Raw genomic sequence first — 17847 nt, 5'->3', positions numbered from 1 at the left:
AATTGATTTTGCTGTTTAAGAACAGTGAGGGAAGGGGTAGATTGGGAGGGATGGCTGAGAATATTGAAAGGGGTGACACTCGTCACATTATATTTTATTCACAAATTATTAAATGGCAACTTCTTTATACAACTACTTAGAGGTAATAATCAATAAAAAAAATATCCAAAAAACAAGTAAAGAATGACCTCATTCCCCAGCTCAAGCACTATTCTAATGACCTGAAAGCTTCTGTGGAGGCTCTGAAGAAGGTCCCCATCTCTGTGGTTGTCAGGCTAACTGCTAAAAGTCAAATGTTGAATAAAATATCATCCTGAATTACATCCAGGTGAACCCCCATTCTCTCAGGATATGGTTGTTTTTTAATGGAACTGACTGGGATGAATAGGAGACTGACTATTGGAATGGGTCATGGGAGTTGATTTCAGTGAGGCTGGGGACATTAAGCTCCTAAACTCTAGTGAATCTTGTTTGCCAGTGGAAGAGGTCTCCCATCCTCTTAAGAAGTAAAAATTTAACTAAGGAAACTGTAGTGGCCTACCCTGAGATAATAATCTTATAAAGCAATGCTGATTTTCCTCAGGATTCAGTTTCTTCCTTCTTAAATTCCCCACCTAAAACTTGACTCAATTCCATCAGGGTCCTAAGGAAACATACATCTTGTAGAAATATACAAATGGCTCTCCTGCTTATGGCTCCCTACATTTGGGACCATCTTGGTTTCTGCAGTGAGCTTGTCTTAAATTGTTCTCTTTCTTTGTCTACCTTTCACACACACAAGTACATGCATTTCAATTAGTTCTCTTTACTGAACAATCCTTACTAATGTACAAACTTTAGAACATTGTAAGCTGAGGTGGACATTTTTTTCTGAGTTAAGTGGACTCTTTTGAAGAGTTTTGAGATGAGATTGACCTACAGTGAAGCTGAAAAAGATCAATTCTGGATGGTTCATGAAGAACTTATTGTGGAGTAGCAAGATTAGAGGAACAGTAATCACTGAGGATAAATGTAATATCATGGTTGATGAAAATATAGTAAGAGTGGACTAGGAAAGGTGATCTGCCATAAGTGATGTATGTAAATTAACATTTGCATATTCTAATTATTTATTTATTTTATTTTTTTTCCAGTCCTGGGGCTTGAACTCAGGGCCTGGGCGCTGTCCTTGGACACTTTTGCTCAAGGCTAGTGCTCTGCCACCTGAGCCACAGTTTTTTCTTTTTCTTTTTTTTTCTTTTTTTTTTTTTTGCCAGTCCTGGGCTTAAGCTCAGGGCCTGAGCACTGTCCTTGGACTTTCTCAAGGCTAGAGCTCCACCCCTTGAGCCTCAGCACCACTTCTGGTTTTTTTTTTTATGTTTGTGGTACCGAGGATTCGAACCCGGGTCTTCGTCCATGCTAGGCAAGTACTTAACCACTAGGCCAAACTCCTGGCCATTTCCAGCTTTTTCTGTGTATGTAGTTCCTGGGAATTAAACTCAGGGCTTCGTGCATACTAGGCAAGCATGCTACTACTAGGCGGTGCTCCTGGCTCAGTATTTGTGTATTCTAAATGAGAAAAAGATATGTTAATGTAGGAAAGTAAATCTTTTTTTAAGTGGGAAATATGAAGTTTTACTTGGCTGGAGCAAAAGTTATCCAGAAGCAAGCTTATGGTGAACTTTGAAATGGAGAGATAAATATGTGAGTGATGCATTCATTTTGTTAATTGAGCATCCTGTTTTATTATTATTTTTAGCATCCTATTTAGTATGAAAGTGTTTAATATCTTAATTCTGTAATTTCCCACATGGTTCCAAAGCTCGTTTCACAAATGGAAATACATACTTCCACCTTGACACTTCAGTGTGGTTTGACATGTTGCATGTTATTATTCTGTAAATTACAGTCCATTGCTCATTATATTGTTTTCCTTTTTGACTAGCCCTTGGCATTTTTTAAGATGACATCTGTGGACAAGATGATGCCTATAATAAAGGAGGTGGTTGGGGCTTAGTCTGGTTGCTCCATTTCCCAGTCATGGTCTTGCCATTTTAAGTCTCTTGGTGACTAGAGGTAGTCTTTGGAAGTGCCACAACTTGTTCCTTTGGAAGTATGATTCTCCCAATGCATTGAGAAGGAAAGAACTTCAATACTAATTATTAGTATATAGAGGAGACACAGTAATGTCACGTGCCTAAAATGTTTTCAGAAACTTCACTGAAAAGGAATATACTAGATTATTTTTGATGCTGAAATTTTAAACTAATTTTAAAATAAAATTCATAGTAATGTTGGGTAGATTCAATAAGGAAGGGACAAACTATTATACTTTGTTTCTGTATGTTATATGAAAAATAATAAATCATTAAATTATCATAAGTGAATTTTCAATAAGGAACAACTGATGAATTTATGTAAAACTGAACTGGCCTATTTTATGTGTTGGGAATACTTTTTTTTTTCTAAATTGAGTTCAACACATTAACAGCTTTCTCAACATCTTTCTAAAATCCACATGGTTCTTGAAATTAAGGATGTGTGAAATCCACTTATATGAATAGTCACTTGATCTAGGTGTAATATTGGGCATCACAATGATATATAAATACAACTTTCACTGTAGCAGGTGTTGAATCATGGTCCTCAGGTACCACTTTTTCTAACAGGTATAGCTATTGTTGCTCTCTGACCATCTTTGAAATCTAGTTTCTTCATGGTCAGCGTTATCAGGACTGTTGTGGTGGATTGGAAAGTTAGAACCACTTTTTTTGTTTGTTAGTTTGTTTTGTTTTCAAAGCTTTACTCAACTTAATCCTGTCTAGTTTTTTATCTCATCTCTTGGTTCCACTTTCAGTCTGTTTTCTGATAATACAGAAGCACCCAGTTTTTCTACGGGACATGCTGCTTACTTTTGTGAATTTGTTTATGGTATTTCATTTACCTGGTATTATTTTTCTTTTTATTGCATCAAAATCATGTACAGAGTTTAAAGTCCAGGTTCAAGTATTTTTCCAGATTTTCTTTAAGGTTTTCAAAAATAGCAAAGTGCATTGTTCTTCTCTTGGAAACCTAAGTTAACTTGAGTTATATTCTTCATGTCTTTTTAAAATTTTAATGTATAGAGGGGTTATGGTTATATTTGCTAAATAGAAAGTGCATTACTTCTCACACATTGATATCCCTTCTCATGTTTTTATCTCCATTTCCTTTCCCCCTCCCATCCCATCATTTTTCCCCTCCTATTTGGAATAAACTAGCAAACATATACCAGGTAACAAAGTGAGATACTGTAACAATATGAGATTAACCAAAGGACAAAACAAGAGAAGAGAGAAAAACATAATACATAAAGAATAACAGTCATTTTATAATTAAGCTTTTGTTTCCATGTCCTGGAGGTCCATTAATTTGGCCTTGTCCTATATGGCCTTATGTATCTAGGGTTTGAGGTATTGTAATCCTCTGCTAAGAGAGTTCTAGATGTGTGCTAATTATTATAAATGAGGGAAACCACTGAGGCTACATTCCTTTGGGTCTGGATTACTTCATGTAATATTTTTTCCAAGTCTTTCCTTTTCTTTACAAATGGTGCCATGTCATTCTTTCTGATGACAGCATAGAATTTCATTGTGTATAATTACCACATCTTCGTGATTCAATCATCTATTGGGGGGCATCTGGGTTGGTTCCATATCTTTGCTATGGTAAATAGTGCTACAATGAGCATCATTGTGCTAGTAGATTTAGTATGTCCTTGTTTCTGGACAATTGGGTAAATGCCAAGTAGTGGAATTGCTGGGTCATAAGATAGATCTATGTTTAGTCTTTTGAGGAACCACCATACTGTTTCCCATAGGGGTTGAATGAGATTACACTCCCACCAACAGTGTAGTAGTGATCTCTCCTGGCCACATCCCCGTCAACATCTGTTGTTATTGGACTAGAACAACATTTGTAATGGGCAAACACATTCATTTCTTAGTGTTTTAATCTTTAATTAAACATCAAAATCGCTACCAAAAGGAGTTATTGAAGGAAAATAGTGCTACTAAACGAAAATACTGCTTAGGCTTGTGCTATAAAATAAATGACAAAAATTTAAAGCAAAAATAAATGTTTGGCCTTGCACTGTTGATATATTTGTTTGCTTTTATTTTGTTGTGGGGCTTGAAGTCTGGTTCTGGGTGCTATCCCTGAACTCTTCAACTCAAGGCTAGCTCTCTACTACTTAAGCCACAGTGCCTCTTCTGTTTTTTTGTGGTTAAGTGGAGATAGGAGTCTCACAGAATTTAGTGCCTGGGTGGCTTTGAACTGAGATCCTGAGATCTCAGTCTCCTGCAAAGCTAGGATTACAGGCCTGAACCACTGGCGCTTGGCTTTGTACTTGCCTTTTTAAAAAAAAATGTATTTCACACAATTCTCACTGATTTCTCAACTGGCATGCTAGAACCTATAAGGTTCTGGCATACTAGAACCTTGACCCTCACAGGTTCTAGCATGGTTCGTAATGAAAATGGCTGATAGAAGGACAGATATAGGTAGCAGTATTGATGTTTTGGTTGAAAGCATGTGATTAATCACTTTTCATTTCCACCAGTGACTCTTGTGTGTTGTCCTAGACAGAGACTTGATTGTATTTTGTGTGTGTGTGTGTGTGTGTGTGTGTGTGTGTGTGTGTTTGTGCATGCATACAAGCATGCTATGCATATTTGTGGGTAGTGGGGCTTGAACTTGGGGCCAGAGGGCAGTCCCTAAGGTTTTTCACACATAGCTGGCATTCTACCACTTAAACTACAGCTCTACTTTCAGCTTTTCACCAGTTAAGTAGAGGTAAGAGCCTAATGGATTTTTCTGTCTGGGCTTGTTTAAATCTGTGATCCTCAAATTTCAGCCTTGTGAGTAGTTACATTTACAGGCATGAGATACCAGAATTAATACAATTTGTATTTCTTACAAGAACTAAATACATAAATGGAACTCAAAGCTTATTTTAGTTCAGATGATAATGCTATATTAAAAGCCAAAACTATGGAATAAAGTTAAACTGAGTGGCTGTCAGGGGCAATGAGCCTTTTCTGTCAGGAAACTGTGGGACATACAGTTACTTTATTAATCAAGATATTAATATCTCTCTTTTCTGGCCTAATCTTTTAATCTACTCTACTATTTATGATAGACTCAACTACTGAAAACAATACACCAAAATATTTAATAAGGATTATATTGTGTGTTCATTTTCATTCACTTACCTACAAGTAGATAATTCTTGGAGCTAGGTGGTCTTTCTGCATGCAATGAACCAGAGACTCATGCTTCTTTTCTTTTGACTTTGTTTATCTCAGAAGCCTTAACAACAGCTTTGTCTGAGAGTGGTATCTTCTTGAAGTGATAACTGATAAAAGAGATTACAAAAGTATTCAAAAATATTGAAAAAAACAGATAACAGATGCTATTATTTATCTATTATGTAACATGGTTTAGTCTGAAGAGGGCACATTTTTAATTTATTTTTTTATTATTATATTTAAGTAGTTGTACAAAGGAGTTTCCATTTAAATAAAGCAGTTTATGAATACAGTATATCTTGATCAGTGTCACCACTTTCAACATTTTTACCCATCCTTTCCTCACCTTCTTTTTTTTTTGTCCATTCATCTATCCCAAAGAGCACATATTGGTTCTGTTCATCTTCCATTAAAAACTCAAGTCACATGGTATCTGTCATTGTATAGAGGTAGCAAACACAGCCTCATATGTATGTAGTAAAAGGAAAGTATGGGCAGTAGTAAAAGTAAAGTACGGGTGTTTCTAAGTCCAAAAATTCCCTGGCATCAAATGACAATTTTTTCATTCTTTTTATATCCACTGGTCACCAAACATGACTTTTAATCTCTTTCCTATCTATGAACAAGTTTATCATCTAAAAAATCAACAGCTTTAAGTCACAGACAAGGTGTCCAGAATGCTTACTCGTATCTCTAAGGTCAGTACATGTTTGTAGAAACATGAATTCATCTGTCCATCAAGGTTGTGCTTTCTCACAGCTGCATCGACTGCAGTCAATCAAATACAGGCCTTCTGTGCCTCTCTCTCAGAATGCAGACTACTAATAGATAATAACACAATGACTTCAAGATTATTCCCACAATGCAGACTACTAATAGATAATAACACAATGACTTCAAGATTATTGTAATAAACAAATACATGTCACTACAAATGCCTCATAGCTTCTTGGTCAGACATTGTGATGGTCTTCAGCTATGATGGAGATTTTTCTTTATTGGAGAGAGGATAGGCTCTGTAGGAAGGTTGTCCTTATTTGTTTCTATGATGAACATATGACTTGAAAATTGAGGAATGTGCTAATTTTGTATCTGAGTTCTTAATTAAACAATACAGCTCACATACCCAAAGAAAGTTCTAGACTGCTTTGTTCAGAAATGGTTTGGACATCTTGATTAATATGATTTCAGGCATCTCCAGAACGCTCAAACTTCTTTCATAGGTTAGTTCTTTACCCTTTTAATTGTATTACTTCTTTTTTCTCTTCTTTTTCTTCTCCCCTATCTCTTCTAGATGGATAAATATCATAGGCCACTTAGTCATGGATAGAAAAATCTTGGATATGAGAGCAGGATGCTTTTCTTACAGAGATGAGTTGTAGAACTCAGTTCCTTTGTAAAATTGAGAAATTTTAATGAATCATTATGGCTTAAATATGTAGCCTTATTTCTTAATCTTTGAGATTTGCAGAAGCAGTTGAGCCTTTGTGAGGCTCTGAGTACCTGGACATTCAAGTCCCCTTTATGGGTAATAATTTATTCTAAAATTAGAAACATAATGCACATATGTCCTTGTTCCTATTTATTGTATATAACATTTGCATCATATGTATTACCACTGTGTACCAGGAATTTCTACCTTGCTGGCAAAATGTACTAAGACTTCTATAATATACATTTTTATTTATATTTATTTATTTATTTTGCTGGTCCTGGGGCTTGAACTCAGGGTCTGTGTATGTTCCTCAGCCTCTTTTTGCTTCAGGCTAACGCTCTACCACTTGAGCCATTGTGCAACTTTTTTTATTTTTATGAGTAGGTTATTGGAGATAAGTAGTTCATGGACTTTCCTGCCTGGGCTACTTTTGAACTGTAATCCTTAGATCTTTGCCTCCAAAGTAGGATTAAGGGCATAAGCCATGAGCACCTGGCTTTAACTCATCATTTTAATACTACTAACTAGTACAATGTCTGGAGTATCATAAGTTAATTTTAGATAGATGAATGAATCAGTGAATACATGATCTTCCCAAGCCTATTCCTTAGATTAATTGGTCTAAATTTTACAGATATTCTAATTTTAGTACCATCAATGGCATAAAAACCCTATTAAGGTTATACAGAAGTAGGATGAATAGTCACATCATCTTTGTTGTGTACATGATTACAAAGATGAGATCAAATATATGTATGATTTTCTGGTCCACTTAATGTAGAGAGGGAAGTAAACTTAGATGAAATTTGTTGGCAAGTAATTAAGGCTAGAAGACGTAAACCAAAAATAAGAGCTATCTTGAGTCTGGTAAATAATATTGTAATGAACATGGTTATGCTAGTAGTTTTAATATGGCCTTGCTTGCGCACCATTGGATAAATGCTCAGGCATGGAATTGCTAGGTCATAGGGAAGCTATTTGTTTAGTTTTTGTGCAGTCTCCATACTGCTTTCTAGAATGGTTGAATAAGCTAAGATATAGAATCATCCCAGATGTTCCTCAATGGATGAATGGATCAAAAAAAAGTATACATACACAATGGAATTCTATTCATCCATCAAAAAGAATGATATTGTACCATTTGTAAAGAAATGAAAATATTTAGAAAAATTATATTAAGACAAACAAACCAGACCCAGAGAGGCATAAGCTGTATGCTTTCTCTTACTTGGGGTAACTAGAATGTGCCTGTCAATCTACAAGTAAACATACTGGGTGGTAAACAAGAAGTTTAAATGAATTAACTGGTGTGTAATAAACTCTACTATACAAATAGTATAATTCTTTAAAAAGACTAAGTCAAAGCTGGGTGCTGGTGGCTCATGCCTGTGATCCTAGCTCCTCAGGAGGCTGAGATGTTAGGATTGCAATTCAAAGCTAATCCAGGCAGAAACATTTCCATGGGACTCTTATTTTCAAAAAGTTGCTCATAAACTGGAAGTAGAGCTGTCACTCAAAGAAGTAAAGTGCTGGCCTTGAAAGAGCTCAGGGACAGTGCCCAGACCCTATGTTTAAGCCCCATGACTAGAAAAAAAAGACTAAGTCAAAACCCCCAAAAATAAGTACCAAGAAATGGATATTTGCAAGAGGAGTGGATGAGGCCAACAAAAGAGAGGTAGAGGAATGAAGGGAGGAAGAGAATAAAATGTAGACAAGAATTCATTGTACATACCATAAAATAGAGAAATATAAGGAAAGGGGTGGATCAAGAGGGGAGGGTCAAGACATTGAAGTGAAGACACAGATAAATATTCATTGCACCATACACATAAACTTCTTTGTAAAATGGCAACCAAAAGGTTATTAGATAACCAAAAACATAGATAAAGATAAATAGAGGAAGGGATAAGTTGGGAGGGGTGGGTGAGAAGATTGAAAGGGGTGATGTTGGTCAAGATCCACTGTATTCAGAAACTGCTTTGGTGAATGGAAACTCCTTTGTCCATCTACTTGAAGATAAAAATAAATAATAAATAAAATATAGGAGATATCTTAAGTTGCATCGAACTGATCATTATTTTCAGTATTTTTATCCACTACTTCCTCTGACTAACTGAAAACATTTTTTGTCTTGGTTTCCATTTTTGATAATTCTCTTCATCATAGAAAGGTAAATGCTTTGCAATGTATCTGAGAACACTTTCATTATTGTATATAGGTTATACACAGTGGTGAGAGAATAGAAGTGTCACCTAATGTTCAGAGAAAATTGGTCAGAACTTAAGGCTCTGTTTCAATACAGTCATCATTGCAATGCTAATTGCTGACACTGGGTTATAAGTTGACCTTCTTAGACTAATTGAGTATTATTTCAGTCTGACAACTTAGAACTTAGAGATTTAAAATTTTTGCTGTCTGTTATTTCCACCAGTTTGTTGTCAGTGAACCTGGGGTTTTTGCATTTTTCTTCTCATCCAGTGACAAGAAAATGTGAGGAATTATGTAATTTGAGGTCTTTAAATTGATGTGAAAAGTGCTAGAAATATAGTTCAGTGGTAGAGGACTTGCCTATGACACACAAGGCCTTAGGTCCAAACATCAGTATGACAAAATTTGTTAAATTGATGTGAACCTGAATTCACTTAGTTTTCTCTAGTACATTAATTTTTTTGAGAATTCCAACTGTCCATCAAAATAATAGCAACATTGAAAAAATAAAATGCTAAGACTTACTAGCTAAAACTTAGTTTTAGGATATAATTAAGTCCAGTCCAGACATTCATTTTGCCTGTTTAGTTTTGCTCAGCATTATTAGCAAAGATGAAGGTCCCTGTTGTATTTGGATTAAAACTTATCATTTATTTTTCAAATTTTGCACATGAATACCACTAGAAACTTGGCACTACATTAAGTATTTGAATTGGACAGTTAAGAGGACATGCTCTTCATCTTCAAAATACACACAGGTTCATGTGTGCAACTTTACTTGAACATTTACTGAGGCAGTATGTACTGAAATAAGCTTGGCAGGCTGTCTAAATAGTTGAAGTTATGACATTTCTTGGCAGGAAGACTTTGCTAAGGATTATTTCTCATGAATAGTATTTCTATTTCCTCTTACTGAGATAAAAACGTAGTCTCAGTCTGAGTAATTTGCCTAAACAAATAGAATAAGTAGAAAATGTAAAAAATTATAAGAAAACTATAATATACATAGCAAAATATTTCAAAAATTGAAAAATTATTGGCAGCTTCATATTAAGGGCTGAACACTACATCATTGCAAACCTCAATATATATAATTTAATGCAAACCAATGCAGCCACCTCTGAGATACATTTACTTTCTTGTTCTATATTGCATTTCATGTCTATCTGCTTATTGCCAGGCGACTTCTAGGTTGACTTACTATTAGATAAGAAGTCAAGACCCCAATAAAACTTCTCTTAAATGTACAGCTAAGTAAGAGTGTGACGTTTTCTTCTTAGATCATCAGAAATATATCCTTCTGTATACATCAGAATAACTATTTTTTCCTACACTTACTACTCTTAATATTTTTTTCTGGCTCCAGATAATCTCCAGAGTTTTAGAAGACTACATTTCAAGACAAATAAGTATAATTTATATAATCCATCAATACCCAACTCTTTTTTTCATATATTTTTATTGTAATTAATAGAAGGGTTACATGATGTTTGGCAGATAGGCGGTGCATTAATTCACATACATTGATACCCTTTCATATGATCCCCATTTCCCTCCTCCCCACCCCCACTCCTCATCTTGTTTTCCCCCCTTCCCTATCTGATTTCAAATAACCAAATATATCCGATATATCAGGTAACAAAATGGGATACTGTAACAATATGAGATAACCAAGGGACAGCAAAAGAGATGAGAGATAACATAGTACATTAAGGACAACAATCATTCATTATATGGCTTTTGTTTCTACACCCTAGAGGTCCTTTCATTTAGCGTCATACTATATAGCCTTATGTATCTAGGTTTTGCTCTATTGCAAATCTCTGCTAGGAGAGCCCAACGTTTCTACTGATTATGACAAATGAGGGAAACCATTGAGCCTAAGTTCCTTTGAGTCTGGCTTACTTCACTTGATATGATTTTTTCTAAGTCTTTCCATTTCCTCACAAATGGGGCGTTGTTGTTCTTTCTGACAGCGGCATAGAATTCCATTGTGTACAAATACCACATCTTGTTGATCCATTAATACCCAGCTCTTAAAATAACAGATCTGAATTCAAAACCAGCAAATAGACTGTGACAAAATAAAATACTATAAGTCACAGAGGGATGAAAAACTTTAAAAGTAATTAAATAATTATGTAACTGTATATTCAAAATAGGCAAATAAATTATCAGAATGTTCTATGATGCTCAGGGACCAGACAATCTAGAAATCCAGAAGAAAACTGACAAAAGTATTTTTCAAAAACCAGACAAAAATGTCATCAGTCTAACATTATTTGCAACTTTTCTTGTTATTGAAGTCACTGCAAGGCAGATTTTTGTATCACAGTCATACTAACCTTACATTCACCAGACCTCCTTGTTTTTCCTCAGTTACTAATGGTCAGCTTTTGTGTCCATTTCATACGTTTCAGAAATGGTTCAGAAATAGGGTCTGAGCTGCAAAGCTTTTGACATTTTATCAACTTCTTTTGACACTCTTTCTTACAGTTTAGATTAACCCCATGTCATTGTTCATATAGGAAGCATGACATCAAATTGTATATTCATTAATTTGTAGGTATTGAGGTAATATCCAGCAATAAGGGAAAGTAGATTTACAGTCTGCAGCTGACACTTTCCACACATTCTTGGTCAGAATCATTGCAGAAAGAGGAAGTGGAATGGGTTAAGGTTCTTGCCAGGAATAGAAAGTGATAAGCATATACTCTCCTCCCATCTTCATAGAATGCTGGTAGACAGGTGTGTATCTCTAGTCTGTCAGTCCTTCTGTGTGGTACATGAAATTATGACATATGCTCATTACTCACATTCTCCTCATCTCCAGTCAGCACTCCAAGGGATGTGACTGGACTAAAGCCTCCAATGGATATCATCTACCCAGACGCTTGGAGCTTTTAGTTCACTTTTGGAACTTTACAGAAAGACAACATCTAACATAAGGTGGAGATGGACTATGGAATGGAAGCTAAACATGTCCTGTGTGCTTCTTCAGTGTAGGACAAGACTCTAGTAGCTGTGAAACTCACTAGTGCCAAACTGAAGTATGCTCATTTCTATAATTATATTATTATTATTTTAGGGTGGTGAGGGGAAGGACAAAGAACTTGAGGACAAAAGATCTGGGGCAGGGTCGGGGGAGGTAAATGCAGCAGTGGAACTCACTGGACACTGCGATGAAAGTGAATTATACAACTCCTGGATGGAGGTGGGAGGGAGGTACTGGGGGAGAGTGAGGGAAGGGAAGATAGTGTAGGAAAGAAAATGTACTCATTACCTGACTCATGTCATTGTACCTCCTTTGTACATCACATTCATCATAATAAGTAAAATTTAAAAATAGCCCCAGTGAGAAGCTTTTAAGCTAGTTGAGGCTACTTGGCTTGTAGAAGCCATGAAGCCTCATGTGAAGCTGTCACTTATGTATAATATAGAATGTCAGAGTTGTAAAATCCCAAGCTGCTGCTGCCCACAAGATTTCTCTGATCCAGAGACTGTCCGGTCCTCGTGCTGACCGTGTACCTCTCCCTCAATGATCCTTCTTTCCCCCCAGAGTTCCATGTCTTTCCTTTCTAAGTCGTGGTACCCTCAGCTCCCCTCCATGTCCTCACAGTAATGCTGTGACCGCTGGATTGCGAGGTGGTGAGAACATATCCAAGACAGTTTACATGTATTACGGCAGCTTCATGGTTCACCTTTCCCTAGGTCAGCTCACAAATCCCTGCAACTGTACACGAAGTCATTTGCTATGTCAATTGTGACTCTAACAGTAACATCTCTGAAAGGAAACTTTGGAGCAGCCATTTCAGGAACGAAGCTTGAAATTATGATTTCTGGAAAGAGAAAAAAATGTCCCCGGAGAAGTCTAAGATCATTGAGTTAAAAAACAAAACAAAACAAAACAAAAAAACAACATGGCAATCAAGAAGAAATAATAAGAGAATGAGGCAGTAGATCCAACTAAAAAGCATCTAGTATTCTACTAGAAATTTAGAAGATTTTTTTCAGATGATTACATAGATCATAATAGACCAAAAAAGTGGTAAAATATTAAATATTATCTGATGGATCTTAGGAAGGATTTTGTGGGCTTGTGGTCAGTTGGCACCATTAAATTGGTGAGGGTAAATTGTTTCCATACAGAAGAAAATGGTAGTGTAGAATACATGAGTTATCTGTGAATACTCAGCATAACTTCCAGGAAGCTGTTCCATGTTGGGATTTTAGTGACAGTGAACAGTCCAATAACAGGACTCTGATGCCATACTGAATCTTATAAGCTCTAGGGACATTTTCTTTTTTTAAAATCTATCTTGTGAGCAGGCATTCTTGACATTGGTTCTGAATAACATGGTTTCTTGGTATAGATATCTTGGGTGCATACACCACTACACTCTGAGTCCAAGCACTGGTAGCTACACCTCAAATGAGTACATGTGGAGTGTATCAAAGTCTCCTCCACCCTTCTTTCCCAGCCTGGCTTTAAGTCAATGTACTTTAATGTTAAATTTTCATTAATGCCACATAATTGCCAGTGTGATGGCATCTCTGAATTGTCTTTAACAAGGTAAGGTTCTTAAACCCTTTTCTCCTTTCTGTTGCCTAGAATACACAGAACTATTTCTTGTGTCCTTATCATTACAAAATCACTCTTGTACTGCCTACCTTCAAATTGTTCCACAAAGAGAAATGATCTGTCAAATACGTTCTTGATTTCTTTGCTCCATTCTAGCATGTTCCTCAGTGACACTTTGTGAGAAATGGTGTCCTATTTTTATTCATTTAAAATTTTTTGATCAAAATATTTGTAAACTGCTCTTTTAGAGGAATGTGTAAATCATAGTGGAACAGAGAGTGGTAAAAATTAAACACAAAAATATGTGATGAATCTTTTTGTATGATCATTTGAAATTACTGAATGAAAGTCAAGCTTTCTAGTCATTAGTATTAATGACTAGTCATAATGGCTGTCATTTGTATCTATTACAACCCAAGGACCTAGTATTTCAGTAATTTTCTCTATGAGCTTCAATTTAGTACTTACCAAGGTTATAGGAACAAAGCACATAGATATTTGCTGCTGGGCAAAGATTAATGGAAAAAGGCCATTGAATGGAAGTGGCTGGGAAAGAAGTTGTAAAAATGTAGTCTGAAGTGCATAGGGGTTGGAAGACTATGAAAAACTGTCAAACAGAGAAAAGCTCATTTTTCAAGTGCTGATTTTAGAGCAGAGACAGCTGGTAGAGCATAGGAAGTGGATGGTATATGTTATAAACTACTATTGGCTCCCCCCCCCCTTTTTGGGTTCTATTTTCTGTAAACAAAGCTCTAAATACTTATTGATGGTTTTAGACTATGCTTGCTGTACTTTGAACATGATACTATAGTTTTACTTATTTTAGTTTTTAAGAATCCTTCTACTGTCAAGTATAACATATTTGGGAATTTAATACCATTATGAGAAAAGCAGTTATACCTTCATAATGTATGTTAATAAGAAATCAGATTAAATCAATTAAGTTACAACTTGGGAAATACATGCAAGTGTATACTTGGGCAAGTATATGATATATATGCACATTCTATAAGTATCAACTAATGTGATTAGTTATAATATGCATTTTAGTAAAGCATATATACTCCAGCTATATTTCCAGTGATAGATAGCTGGATAAAATACTATATTCCATGTTTCATACTTCTTTATTTTTGGTAGATCATGGGGCTTGAACTCTGGGCCTGAGCACTATTTCTGAGCTCTTCAGCTCAAGGATAGTGCTCTATCACTTTGAGCCGCAATGTCACTTCTTGTTTTCTGGTGGTTAACGGGAAATAAGAGTCTCCAAGGCTATGGAGTAGCACAAGGCTATGGATGGATATATGAATAGAAATTATCTTTCTTGCTTTCTTGTTACATATGATTTTTCTTATGACATTTGTTTCCACCATTTAATAGTTGTTGTTGTTTTTATTTTTTGCAGTAAGATTATTTTCTATTACAAGTTAATTTGACTTCTCTATGATATTCTTGATGGTTCTTAAGTGTATGTTATTTTGGGCAAATGTCTTTATCTGAGCTCTGTTATCTAAGATCAGAGATTAATGTCTTTTGTTTATGCAATAAATGTGACATACAGGTAATTCATTAAAAGATATATATCATAATTAGTGGAAGGTTTAATCAATTAAAAAAGGACCCAAAGCAGAATGCAAGCATTAGCTGGATCTTGGTTTCTATTCCAATCTGCTGTTTTTCCTCTTTTGATTGGAGAATTGAGCCCATTAATGTTTAGGGTTATTGCAGAGAGGTATGTTATGTTATTCTAGAGAGATGTGTTGTGTTTCTGTAACAGGAGTTTTTAAGAAAACTAAGATAAATTAACCCAATGACTGTTGTTTCATAGTTAACAATGTTTTTTTTCAAAATAATCAACATACATTAATTATAAATAATTATGGTATTTGCTGTGATATTTCCATACGTGAATACTCCGTGTGCGGCTCCTGTCTACCAACCTGATTTTTCTGCTCTTGAACTTTCATCTTTCCTTGCACAGCACTTTCTCAGTACCTGAACGTGCCTCTTAATTTATTTCTGTCCCCTTTGTATCACCCTTTCCCATTTCTAGTGCTTTCTGATCTATTATGATCATCCAGAAGCTGATTTATTGGTTTCCCTGAATGTGTAATAATGATAACTGTTTTATTGGGTTTGAATTTTTTGCATAAATTAATGTTCTCCAGTTGCATCCATTTCTTCTTCTTCTGACTGAGTAGCATTTCTTTGTATAAATATACCACATTTTCTTTTATCTATTCATCTGCTGGAAGTACGGGTTTATTCCATGCTTTGGCTCTTGTGAATACTATTGCAATGAACACGAAGCTGAATATTGCTTTTGTCATCATTGTGACAAAGTAATTCACAGAGAACAATTTAAGAGGCAGGGATTTATTCTGGTTCACAGTTTTGGAGCATACACCACATGATTCCTCCATCCTCTTTGTGGGAAGGACATCATGATGCCAGCTGTCTGTAATGCAAGAGCTTGACTAACAGGAAGCAGAAAGAGAAAGGGGAGTGTAGAGCTGGTATACCCTTCACGGGAAGCACTCTGGGGACGGGATCCTCTATTAGGCCCTCTAGGCATAGCACCACCAGCTGGGGACTGAGTCTGTGGAAGACATTTCATGTTTAAACTACAAGGTACAAGTTCCTTTGGTACAATGACTTCCTCTCTTCTGGGTATAAACTGAACTGTGGATCTGATAGCTCATATGAAAGTCCTATTTTTAATTTCTTGAGGAGTTATCACATTGTTTCCTTTATAACATATACTGAATATATCTACTAAGCCAAAAGATTTTATGGGTATATCATCAGTATTAATTTTAATTTTTGTAGGGTATTTATACTGAACATGAAATTTATCTATTAATTGAATATAGATTAATATGCAAAGGATGGCTTCTCATTGAGTTTTAGGAGGACATTAATGATAATTTATGATGTAGTTACTAGAGCAGAAAAAACAAATGAGTCGTTACACTTGTTATCTGTCACAAAATGTTGCCAGCTAGAACACGACCATTTAGACAGATGAGACAAAATTAAGATTTGCAGACAACCTTGGAAGAGATTTAAACATTTTATTGCTGAAATTTTCCGAAAACCATAGCATTTCTCTTCAGCACAGTATCTGTGAAGAAAGGGAAATTGTATATCAAATAAATAGCAGGAAGTAGTTTCACAGGAGTATGTTGTCTTTCTCTCAATAATCCAATAATAGATGAAAAAAGCTCCTTGTAACAACAAATAATCCTAATACTCAACACATTCAATTCAGAGCAGTTCTTTATTAGAGCTTGTTTTTCTTTTTTTTAATCATAATGTATAGAGAGGCTACATTTATATTCACCAGATAGTAGGTGCATTACTTCTCACACATTGATACCCCTTCTCATGATTTTGTTCCCATTTCCCTCCCTCCAACCCCTACCAATCATCTTGTTTCCCCCCTTGTCTTTCCTATTTCAAATAAACAAATAAATCTATATATAATATGCCAGGTAACAAAGTCAGATACTGTAAGCAACAAAAGAGAAGAGAAATAACATGGTACATTAAGAACAACAATCATACAAGATAAAGCTCTTATTTCCATATCCTGGAGATCCGTTCATTTAGCCTCACCATATATGACCTTAAATATCTATGTTTTGCACTATTGTAATCCTTGGCAAGGAGAGACCTACGTGTGTACTAATTTTTATAAATTAGGGAAACCATTGAGCCTATGTTCCTTTGGGTCTGGCTTACTTCACTTTTATTGTTTTTCAAAATTTTTTTTTTGCCAGTCCTGGGCTTGGGCTCAGGGCCTGAGCACTGTCCTTGGGTTTTCTCAAGGCCAGCACTCTACCACTTAAGCCATAGCACCACTACTGGCTTTCTTCTATGTATGTGGTACCGAGGAATAGAACCCGGGTCCTCATGCATGCCAGGCAAGCACTCTACCACTAGGCCAAACTCCCAGCCCCTGTTTTTCAATTTTTAAAACAATCATACTATTTAAACAAAAGTTAAAAATCCTTTTATGACTGAATAACGAAGAAAAATACTATCAATATTATAGGAAGAACAAATTTTATTGTGAATTTCAACAATTTGTAATGGAAAATGTGCATAGAATATGCCACGTCCTGATTTCCAGCAATAATTTACTATTATTATTATTATTATTACTACTCTATTTAAGTAGCTGTACAAAAGGGTTTCAACTAAACAAATCAGTTCATGAATACAGTGCATCTTGAACATTTCACCCTTTTTAGTATTCTCCTCCATCTTTTCCAACTCCACCCATCCCTTCAATTTTCCTAGTATTATTTTTATATGTACACATTGAGTATTATGAATACATTCTTCCACCC

At 35.5% G+C, this 17847-nt stretch overlaps 1 long non-coding RNA gene across 2 annotated transcripts in view; it reads right to left on the bottom strand.

Moving 5' to 3' along the window:
* Window positions 1–12611, bottom strand: part of LOC150065404 (uncharacterized) — a 40618-nt gene extending 28007 nt beyond the window's left edge. For both annotated transcript variants that reach the window (XR_016534766.1, XR_016534767.1), the window contains exons 1-2: window positions 12194–12611; window positions 5232–5374 (exon numbers count right to left, since the gene is read on the bottom strand). This is a non-coding gene — a long non-coding RNA (uncharacterized LOC150065404). The remainder of the gene's footprint in view (window positions 1–5231; window positions 5375–12193) is intronic.
* Window positions 12612–17847: the final 5236 nt, after the last annotated feature.

Source organism: Megascapheus bottae, chromosome 3, assembly GCF_031878675.1.
Source record: "Megascapheus bottae isolate mThoBot1 chromosome 3, mThoBot2.hap1, whole genome shotgun sequence".
Lineage (NCBI taxonomy): Eukaryota > Metazoa > Chordata > Mammalia > Rodentia > Geomyidae > Megascapheus > Megascapheus bottae.
The sequence above is the reverse complement of the archived record's forward strand: the minus strand, read 5'-3'. Positions and strand labels throughout refer to the sequence as shown.